Source organism: Hetaerina americana, unplaced genomic scaffold (genome assembly GCF_022747635.1).
Source record: "Hetaerina americana unplaced genomic scaffold, ioHetAmer1.1.p SCAF_24, whole genome shotgun sequence".
Lineage (NCBI taxonomy): Eukaryota > Metazoa > Arthropoda > Insecta > Odonata > Calopterygidae > Hetaerina > Hetaerina americana.
This window is the reverse complement of record NW_027286808.1, coordinates 6085679-6096511: the sequence shown is the minus strand read 5'-3', so window position 1 is coordinate 6096511 and position 10833 is coordinate 6085679.

Here is a 10833-nt window from a genome sequence, read left to right as displayed (position 1 = left end):
TATATAATGGCTAATAAAGAACTAGATTTGTAATACCTATCCATTTAACAAAAATAAAAGGGTAGTATTTTCGAATTTTCAAGCAACACGATATCGGAATGGATCCCTTTAAAGATCCCAGAGTGATATTTTTACAATGAAGTATTTCAGAAAAAGAAAGAAATTATCGTGCAAAATTACAAGTGCATTACCTGAGAGTAATTTCATTACGGCACACATTTAATTCATGGATCCATCAACAACGTCCAACGCCAAACCACAGTAACGAGCGTTTCGAATATACAAAATATTCTATGCTTAACTCTTCAATTCACAAAATGTTATTTTTATTGAATTCAAAGTGATTGGAATGACGATTCTGCACATGAAACATGCCATAGAAATATCCGGAGAATTCAGAGTTATTACAGTGAAAGAAAACGCGTATGGGTCAAACTGCCCAGCTGCGAGTATGTGACGGGTGGAAACGTGGAGGTAAGGCACCATCCATTCTTTTCATACGTGAGAAACGACAGGAATTCATAGCAAAAGGAAGGAATAAATGGGGATCAAGCATATGCACAAAGTAAAGAGAATAAAATACACAAATCAATCATTATAGTGAATAATACGCATTTGAAAAATATTTTTGGAAAAATTCCTCTAGTTAAAAAAAAACCCCGCCTCTCGTTCCCACCCTTAGACTCCATGATGTAAAACTCGGAAATCCCACTCACTGGCAAGAGTCTTCCGCGTCATTAATCAAGCCCCATCTCCGTAATGATTCACAAGTCAAGGAATCTTCCTCGTGGCGTCACATCATCGACGGGAATTATAAATTTTTGTCGACAACCATCTGACGAAGGTTGGTGTAAATGACGAATAAAACTCTCTCGGTAAATTTAGCCATCTCTCCCCCAGCTCCACCATCAATGGTGCACACTTGAGCAGAGGTGATAATTTAGCATGTCGCAGGTGAACGAACGGCCTCGTCGCCGCACATCAGCGAAGGTCATTGTGTAATGGAGAGATGGAGAGAGGGAAGTGGTTGAGAGAGATGGTAAAAAAAATGTAACGCATAGAGTGAGGGATAGGGAGAGGAGTAATGCGTCACGCCACTTAGGAAGCAAAGGGAAGGGATGATACGATGGGTTGGGAGACAAAATGAAGGAAGGCCGATGCGTGATTATCGCGGCTGCGGTCGTCGGGAAGACGGTCGCTGGGGAGGGGAGCTGGGCGGACGAGATGGTGGGTGTATGCTCGGCGGGAGGCAGGTGGGGGAGCGGTGGAGAAGGCGGTGAGGAAAGAGGCCATGCGATTATGCATTGATAAGGACCATGGCCGCAGACGGTGGCACGGGAGACATGAAGTTGCAAGGACTCGGGAGGCGGTGAGGGAGAGTGGAGATCCCTTCAAAGGGAGGAGGAAAGGTGGAACCATTCTTTTTCTATTCTAAGGAGGACCACCATCACCGCGGATGGATAAATTATTCAGCATCTTATTCCACGTGAGGCATGTTAAAAGGGCCCACCGAGCTGCCGCATTTGCGCGAGGGGCCGGGCGGGACCCTCTATCGTGGCGATGCCAATGGCACTAGCAATAAAAATCATTCAAACTGATCTATCACAGATCGGCGGACGTATATACCCTTCGAGCGGGAAGAACCGTTTCGGGTGTTCGTTTCCTATTTTTATCCGTCCCTTATTCGGCCTACGATTCGAAGCGGCTTGCCGGTGGGTCTATTGTAGCCCGATCGGCCTATTCACTCGACTTCATCCACATGGGAGTGCCCGTGGGTGGTAACACCATTGGCTTCGTGAGAGACCAAATTCAATGGCGAACGACCAAGGAGGACGGCTTATTAGGTTTCCTTCGGCTACATCTTGAAATCTTCAATCTATCGCACACATTAGTCATTTTCAACATATGGCTTCATTCTCAACAGCAGTGTTCCCGAGTTACGGATCGAAATATAATCAGCCACTTCTTCGCCATAAGTTCTACCTTTCCTTTCAATTTTCACTTTTTTGGCTCAAGTCACAGCATGGTGAGTAATTGCTTGGTTAAGATTGTCTCCATATTGTGTGCCTGAGGAAAGGATAAGGATAATATGGTCCTTCAAACCCCCTTTGGGATATCCAATGTGATAAGGTTGAAGATAAAAGATGAAAGAACAATGTATGTTGGAGTAGATGACATAAAATGGGGCGAGAGAGTTGACAAAGGTAAATAAGGAGTGCTATTGTGGAAAATGATTTCAGAAGACGCTCTTCCGCTCAATCTATTTTAACAAAATAAAAACGCTGCTCTTTTAAAATAATTAAAAAAGAAACACCAGTAGACAAATGCGATATGCGTAACCGGGGCTAAGTAAATCGTAAAATATTACCTGAAATCATTAGGCGGTATATGTCGAAAAGTATTATATTGATTACGTACACCTCTCCTGCAGGAAGTTTTAAACGCACGTTCTCTTCTAATTTCATTAAAAAAATCCTCTTTCAAACAATATTTCACAAGATCTTTTTGAGTCCAAAGAACTATAATTCCTCACATCCACTAAGATAAATCAAGAATTTAGACACTAAAATAAGGATTAAATGGAGACCAAAGAACAAGCAAAAATCACATGAAGACTCCTTGAGGGATGGAGTCAGCGAACTTCTATTGACTGCAAAATAGAGAAGAGAAACTTGGTCAAATATCCTGAGAACCGAACGAGAAGAGAACGGAAATAGTCCAACAAAAGATGAACGATATCCAAACTCCACTCCGCGGCACCCCCAACCTCCCACTCTCACGGATAGTCCGAGGGCTGGGTTTGAAGTGCGGCAAAGAGAGAGGGTGTGGGGAGGGCGTCGTTGGGAGTTGAGTGCCCTTCTCCCCGGGCAATAATCCAACGTCTTGATTGGAACAGATTAAAAGCGAGATTAATGGATAAAATAAAAACTGTTGCGAGCGTGGGTGGCTACGCGGAGGGAGCGATGAAAGGAAACAAGAAAGAAGGGGGCGAGACGAGGCGGATCCGACGATAATTCACGCGTCTGAGGGAGCAGTCGCCTGTGCTGCCACGATCGGCGGGCGGGCTGCAGTGGATAATATGCATATGAGCATCGTGGGCGTGGACCCTGTGAGGGTAGGTGAAGTGATCTCAGCTAGTTATCTCGGTATTCCATAAGTCTTCCGGATGACACTATATTCCCTGCGACTCGTCGCCCTTGTTTTTCCCCTCGTTAAAAATTTAGATAAATTAACGCGAAGGCAGAAAAATCTTTCTACGGAATTACGCCATGGGGACAGAGGAGGATTCAGAGTTAGGCTAATCACAAAATATAACCGCTAATATCCTCACGGATAAAATAAAAGATAACCCGACTCGCCGCCATCCTTTAAACGGTATAAAATGAAGCAATTGTTTCTGGCACTTGTGTGTTGCGGCTTCGTAATTAAAGACTCACTTGGTTCCCGGCAAAGACTTTTATTAAACCCGAGACACCGGTTTTGTTTCAACGCAGTCACAAAAGATCTCCATAAAATTAACGCAGTAGTGTATGTAAATGGACAATAATTTTAATTACTCGCTTTATCTACATTCTTCCCTTCATTATTGTTTTCAGCATCCCATCGCCCTTCAGTATCACTGCATTATACTACGGGACTGTACTACGAAGGGATAGTGTGAATTCTGGAAAAGCAAGGTAGGGAGAGGAGAAGTTTTGGCATTTCGAATGAAATTAATGGAGATAGAAAGTATGCAGAACTTAAGAATGATTTTTGTGATATGTAGTTTGGGGCTTTAGGATATTTTGTGTTTTGTTGATTATGGTTTAGCAGTAGCCCAGTGTGCATTCCAAGAGTCTATGGAAAATCTGACATAAACCGGTACACTACGACTGTTAAAAAATGAATTATTCGTAAAATTAGGAAGTAGCAGGTGCAAAACATTTGTTAGGCTCCATAATCTGTTTAGACGGAACGTAATCTGCAGCTCAGTTGAGGTCAATAGCGTTGCTGAGTAAGTTGGGACGGACGGCCGTTTAATTTAAAGTTTATCTATCCGGTAAAAGCCGCGAAAATTATTTACATATATGAGGCTTTATTTCACCACGCACAGATCTCTACGCCGTGACCTGGGAAGTTCACACATTAAGGGAGGGAAGCCAGTTCATTTCCCCGAACCACATCCAGTTTCCCGGGACGATCTGGAACCGAGAAAGCCACACAGATTTGGAGAAGGTATGTGCGTCCAGAGACATCTCTCGGTTTTGAACCCAAGATCGTAGCATCATCAGCTGAAAGCACCCACCGGGCTGCCACGGCTACGGTGGTACGTATATGAGTGAGGAAAATATCGAATGAACACGTTAAGGTGAGGTGTTACTTGGCGTTGGTTAGACCTCATCTTGAATACACGTCGCGCGCTTGATACCCTGAGCAGAAAGACGTAACTGCTGAATTAAATAGTTCATTGTGAACATCTGCTTGTTTCGTTGAGTCTGTATGAACGACCAGAGATTGCTATCATCTTTAGGTAGCCTGGGCTGGAAGAAAGTGGCCGCACGAAGATTTTAACACATGACTAAACTAAAAGTAAGCAAAATTCATATGAGTTTAACACTGGCACATAATTTTAGCAACATATTACAGCAGTAGGCGGGACCACAATTGAACTTGAGGAATAATTTTTCCATCATACAATTCTAGACTATAACAGTGGGAAACAAAACGTGCTACAATTTCAATTTCATGAATTCCATTAATAACGACTTAAGAATGATTATAATGAAAATCGAACAATAATTGGACCCTACCATGCGCCGACTAATGACTTGCAGGGTAAGATGTATATGCAATTTTCTGGGTCCCAGAGGGGACTTTCCCACATTCCAGGACTAGTTTATGATTTCCACGAGTGGGCGCTGATAAATTTTCTCCACTCATCGCCGTTGGCCGAGGGATGCTCTGAAGGAAAGGAACAGCGGAAGGCCCTGTGCCCTGGAAGGACCAGGAAGAAGGGGGGGGAGAGGCGGCGGCCTCCCCTCTCCGCGGAGGAGGATCCCGTGGTAAAACTTCTGTGGCGCCCCGAAACATATATCCCTTCCACCTCCTCGCTTGGACAAGCTAATTCCGAGGAGGGGTAGGGGAAAGATGAGGAGAAGAGTGGGCGCCATTGGATGTGAGAGGCTGAATGAGACGTGTAAGGGAGGGAGAGAGCAAGAGATGGGAACATGAGACGATGATGATGAAAGCGAGGACGAGGAGAGGATAGTGAGGGAGGAGGAGTGAAAAAAGGGACGGAATTTCCATAAGAGGGGGAGAACTGGAGAGACGGTAAAGAGAGAGAGAGGGTAAAGAGGGAGAGAGGGTAAAGAGGGAGAGAGGGTAAAGAGGGAGAGAGGGTAAAGAGGGAGAAAGGGTAAAGAGGGAGAGAGGGTAAAGAGGGAGAGGGTGGATTGAGCTGACGGAATAAATAGGAGAATAGATGAAATATGTTACGTACTCCACACTCAAGTCGAATTCCTAAATGTTGGTGTCGCACACCCATACGTGTGGTGAGACACTACGGCTGCAAAATAGTCGTCAATAACAGAAAGCAAATCATCGTTATCACACACTGAATGGGAACAATATTTTCCGTGGACAGATTAAAATAATGTCTACCAACGGATTTGTCCTACTTATAATTAAAACAATATTGCTGCTGATTTAATATTTGGTCATATTAATGGAGTACCTGGGCTAAACGTGTTGGTTTTGTGGAGAATTTTCAGTATTGAGAAGATATTTACACTCCCGTAAAGCTGGAGTGGTCAGTTTTTGATTTGAGAAATGTACTAGAAAGGTATTCCAAAACATTGAAATACAGAGTAATTATGCAGTTGAGAGATGATAATAGCGAAACTAAGGAATTACGTAATAAAAGAGATGAGACAATATAAAATAATAGGTGAGAAATGCAGATGAAGTTCAATACTTCGGTAACAAAAATGCGATGATGGTGTCCGTTCATCCAGAACGATGTAATAGAAGTTAAACTTTTTTATTCATAGTGTACCTTTGAATTGCAAGAAAGAGTTGAAAAGTTTATAGTATATTAAATCCTTGGCCAATGGATCTTCTGACCCCTTGGCAAGTTTTCGGACGACGAAAGACGGCGGAGTTTGTCATCGTACAACGGGTCCATCTATTCGTTCCCTCGGCCAACTACGGGAGAGAGCTGCGGAGAACGCAGGAGACGCCAACTCCGTTTGAACGAGTAGGAAAGGGAAAGTGAAACACAAGAGGGTTCAAATGGTGTGGGTGGGGTCGAGGGGGAGGATGAGGAATGCATTTGTTAAAAAGGGAGAACTGGCAAGCGGAAAATAATAAAGCGGAAAGTGGCGAGAGGCAAGGATGGGGAGATGAATAAGGAACGAAGGGGAGAGATCGGATGAGAGGATTGGTGGGTGGGGCAGGGAGGGACGAAGGGGTACGGGTGGGAGGGGGATTTAAGGAGGTTCAGGGAGGGTCGAATGTGGGGGGGGGATGAATACGCAGTTGAGACGGGTGGCCTTGTTGCCGGATAAGACGGTGGATGTTGTCGCCCGGGAAGAAGGCGAGGAGCTGTGGAAAGAAGAGGGTGTGGTAAAATAGTAGATGGGGGTCAGGGAAGGGAGGCATTCGGAGAGGGACGAAGGGCACCCCGCAGATTCCCTCCAGGAAGACTTGGGCAGCATTCGCCATTTATAACAGAAACAGGATGTCGGTGCACTGGTGCCATCTACGCAAGAGAGGTGAGAAGATGCTGGAAATGGAACATACTTTTTATCGAATTGGTTGTGGAACAAACAAAGGTAAAAACGAGAAATTAAATTCAAAATTATATCGTTCAAATGTAAACTTTTGCGTGAGCTTGATAAAAATAACAACCTCGGAGATTAAATGAAATGAAAAATGTGTGAAAATTATTTACTGCCCTACGATCAATTTCATCAATTGGAGTGAATTCTTTTTATACCTAACTGAAGTCACTGAAAGTACCTAATCCAAAGGTATCTCAAGATGACATCTATGTGATGATACCGGTTGCACCGCAACACATTACTGCATTGAATTGCGCAAATATTTTCTTCAGTGAAATATTAATTTTGCCATTTTGGCTATTTAAAATACAAACATGCTCGATTTCTCTGTTGATTATGAGGCGCGGAGCCAATTGGAGATGGAATTGGGTGCAATCTCCTTCCTCGAGGGACTCCCGAGTAGACCACGCCCTCCTTCGGGAAGACGCTTGTCGTTAGGGACGGGGAATATTGGGGGATTTCACGAGACCCCAGCCCCTTTCTCGGTGGGAACGTACGCGCTGCACTGAGGAAGAAAACCCGCCCGCGTTCTTAGTTGTACATACGTTGAACTCTACGCTCCCGTCAAAGGGACTAAAATATTGCCGTTCGTCCCGACAGCACCCGTCCCCGCATTCGTCCAAACAGTTTGCGGTCCTCCACCGTACCTTCTTCTCCGTTACTTGTTGACTCGGCTTTGCAAGGGGACTCTTGTGATTACGACCGCGGTGCCCTTTCCTGCCCCCACAACGACCGAGAGCAACGCCCGCTCCGCCGGCGGACAGAGTCCCATTAACTATGCTTTAATTTGTTCACATCACGTTTTCTTCATCGGAACATAATTGAGGAGATTTATTTTTGCTTTCCTAAAATTCCTCTCCATCCATTTCCTCTAATCTACCCATCAACCAATACCAACACCCCAAAAACTTTCATTTACATTCATACCCTTACCTTAAACAAGGGTCTCGTTTTTCCAAGCCACGAGTCAGTTTTCCATTAACTGCACTGTGCTCGCACAGAGCCTTAAAATAGCAATTAACCTGTTTTAATCTTGACAAGATTACATTTTGGAATATAAAGTAGACCCTTGAAAACATGAATTTAAGGAGATCAAGATGGCTGTCTTTCTCAAAGATAAAATTATTTTCGATAGGATTTTCTCAAGGATTCCTCATAAAACTTTACTGCCGGGATATATATTATATTTCGTTTCACAGGGGTGTTTGCGCCAGCCAAATTTGCACTAATGAGGATTACCTATATGTGATTGAAAATTTTAAGACTGCATTTACAATAGTTTTCGGAGGAATCCTAAATTAAATTATACCTTAAGAATGGGCCCCCAACCTACGGAAAAAACGTGATGGAAAAATTTAAAATCGTCACGGGTTTCCGGAAAGGAAGCATACAAAAGACATGTGACGTATATTTATCTCATTCCAAAATTCGTTTAATGAACATGGTATAATATAGATTACACATTGGACTATCATTTACCATGAGAATTGGAAATCAAATAGATGTTTCTTATAAATAGAGGAGACTTACATGTATTTAAACCTGCCAATCCAGATTATGAGTGGAGAATGACGATAAAAGAAGGTGAAGAGACTAAAGGATGGGCAGACGAATATCAAAACATCACTTTTACTCAATAGAAATTTTAATTATCGTGGTTGAAATATTTTCGAAGTAATGGGTAAAACAGGTGAGAGGATTCAGACTTGAAAAAAACGTCATTAGCCTATCACAGTACGCCAACGTCGAAGAAGATTTTTTGGTCTCTAATGAGTTCCGATGGAAATCAAAAACCATGGATTAACCCGCGAACTTTCCCTCATATTGGAGCATACTCAGTCATACACTCTTCGGAAGGGACATAAAATAACAACGATTCTCTACTTTTGAAAACAACCACGTGCACAGCACGGTCGAATCGCTACAGGGAATAATTAACATAAATCCCATTACTTAAACCTCCCGTCTAATTTGAGCATGAATTATATACAAAAATCAACTTCTAAAAAATGTAAGCGGTTGAAAAGAGCAGAGGGGATAGTGATGTACGGGGGGCGGAAGATGGGTTGAAGGTAAACACGTAAACGGGTCACTCGAATTAGTTTACTTCAAAGAAACGTCGCAAGAATAGTTCAAAAGGAAATTTCAAAACCGTTCAAGAGCTCAGGGTAGGAGGAGATTAGTATTTGATGTCATTCACACTACGCACAAGGCGTGGCCAATTCACTAATCCTGGATTATTCGTACGAACTGAAATCCAAATGTACCCTGCGAAGCGTGAAGTGTATGCTGCTTGGCTGCAAATTACTTTTTTTACTTGTATTTACTGACCAAATTGGTCATCTGTACATTCGTTAGATGACATGTTTTGACGACCTTCACTTACCGTGAGTTTCATTAATGATGTTGAATCACGCCACAAGGCATGGGGGATCGTGATCTTTATTTTACTAACTTACACGACATCCCCACTCGTACCTTCATTCCATTTGTGCCGCACTGCACGTATGCTCGACATGAGGAATAACGACGAGGATAACAGAAAAGATAGATGCGTACTGCCGGCAAAACAACGCCCAGGCCCGCCGCCTAGGCGTTATCCATGGCGGACGCCAGCACAAATCTGTGCGCCCGTGCTTTGGCCACAAAATTTATTGCAAGAGGGCAGCATCGGATCGGGAACGAAAGGATAAAGAGAAGAAGAGAAAGGGAGTGAAGGTGGAAATAGGGAAAAGACGAAGAGATTGACAAGCATAGGAAAAGTTCCGGCAGTCAGGCATATTAATAAGTAAAAGAGTACGTTAGAGGGAATAATCCGACGAAGAGGGGAGTGAATGAGATACCTTGGATCACGAAATGAACAACCTCGGGGAATACGAAAAGGAAGCCTAGCAAACTCGAAGGCACCCAGCTACTAATCGTAATGGAGTCGCGGCCAACTCTGTTTCGCTTATTAATATTTTCCCATGATTGGTGCGTGGTGTGGGGGGAGGGAAGGAGCCAGGAATCGACGTCGATCACCCCTCCCACTGATCCCCAACTCCCCCGTTACCAGCTCGGCGACGCAAAAAAGCTCGCGACGTCGCGTCGTTGTGAGCGAGGGATAAGGAGAGATCCCGTGAAAAACGTGGGATTTGAAATTGGGAGCGATCGAGGAACAACAATTTCCGAGTCCCGCCTTGCGAAAGAAAGGTCACCGTCGTGACAATAATGACTAGGATATGTATTCCGACTGAAGTGGCCCTTGAGATAGAGAATTCAGTCGAAACTGAGGAGATGGAGTAAAAATATCACACACATCCCCGCAGAATACTGGGAAAACAGGGACCTTGGAATACGTCGGATATAACGATGTCGTGATGTTCGAAAACGACACAGCCTCATTTTTCTGGAAGCGATTCATAATTATGTGAAAATATTTGTAGTATTTCCCGCTCAATATATAACTTCAGTTTGTACATTTCCACAATTATTTCATTACATTGTACAAAGTGTTATACATTGCATCGTCAACTTCAGGTACCTGAAGGTTATGTAGTCGAGTAGAAACAAATTAGAGCCTGCCACGGTATCCGAGAGTACATTATCAAACAGTACTAAAATCAAAAATGGGAAGAGACTTTGATTCTTCGAAGTTTCTTCATTAATTCTAAAGATTTGCACTATAGGTTCATTGTTCTCTAATTATCGCCAGTGCAATATTTTCCAGGGATATTAACGCGGATATGTTTCTAGTATGTTTCTAAAGAGCCTCCAAAGAGCACGCCCGGTATGAAACATTAAGTGGAGGGTGATATATCGATATATGTACATTGAGTTCGTCTGAATATTAAGACAATGACAACACCATAAAATTCAAACTGATATTGCATGATATAGGCAAAATTAGAATATTTCAGAAACCCTTGAGTTTACACTTAATAGAAACCATCAGAAAGTAAAGGCGTATGTATTTCAAGTGACATCGCAGAGCCATTATGGTCGTTAAACACTCTTTGCCATTGTAATGGTT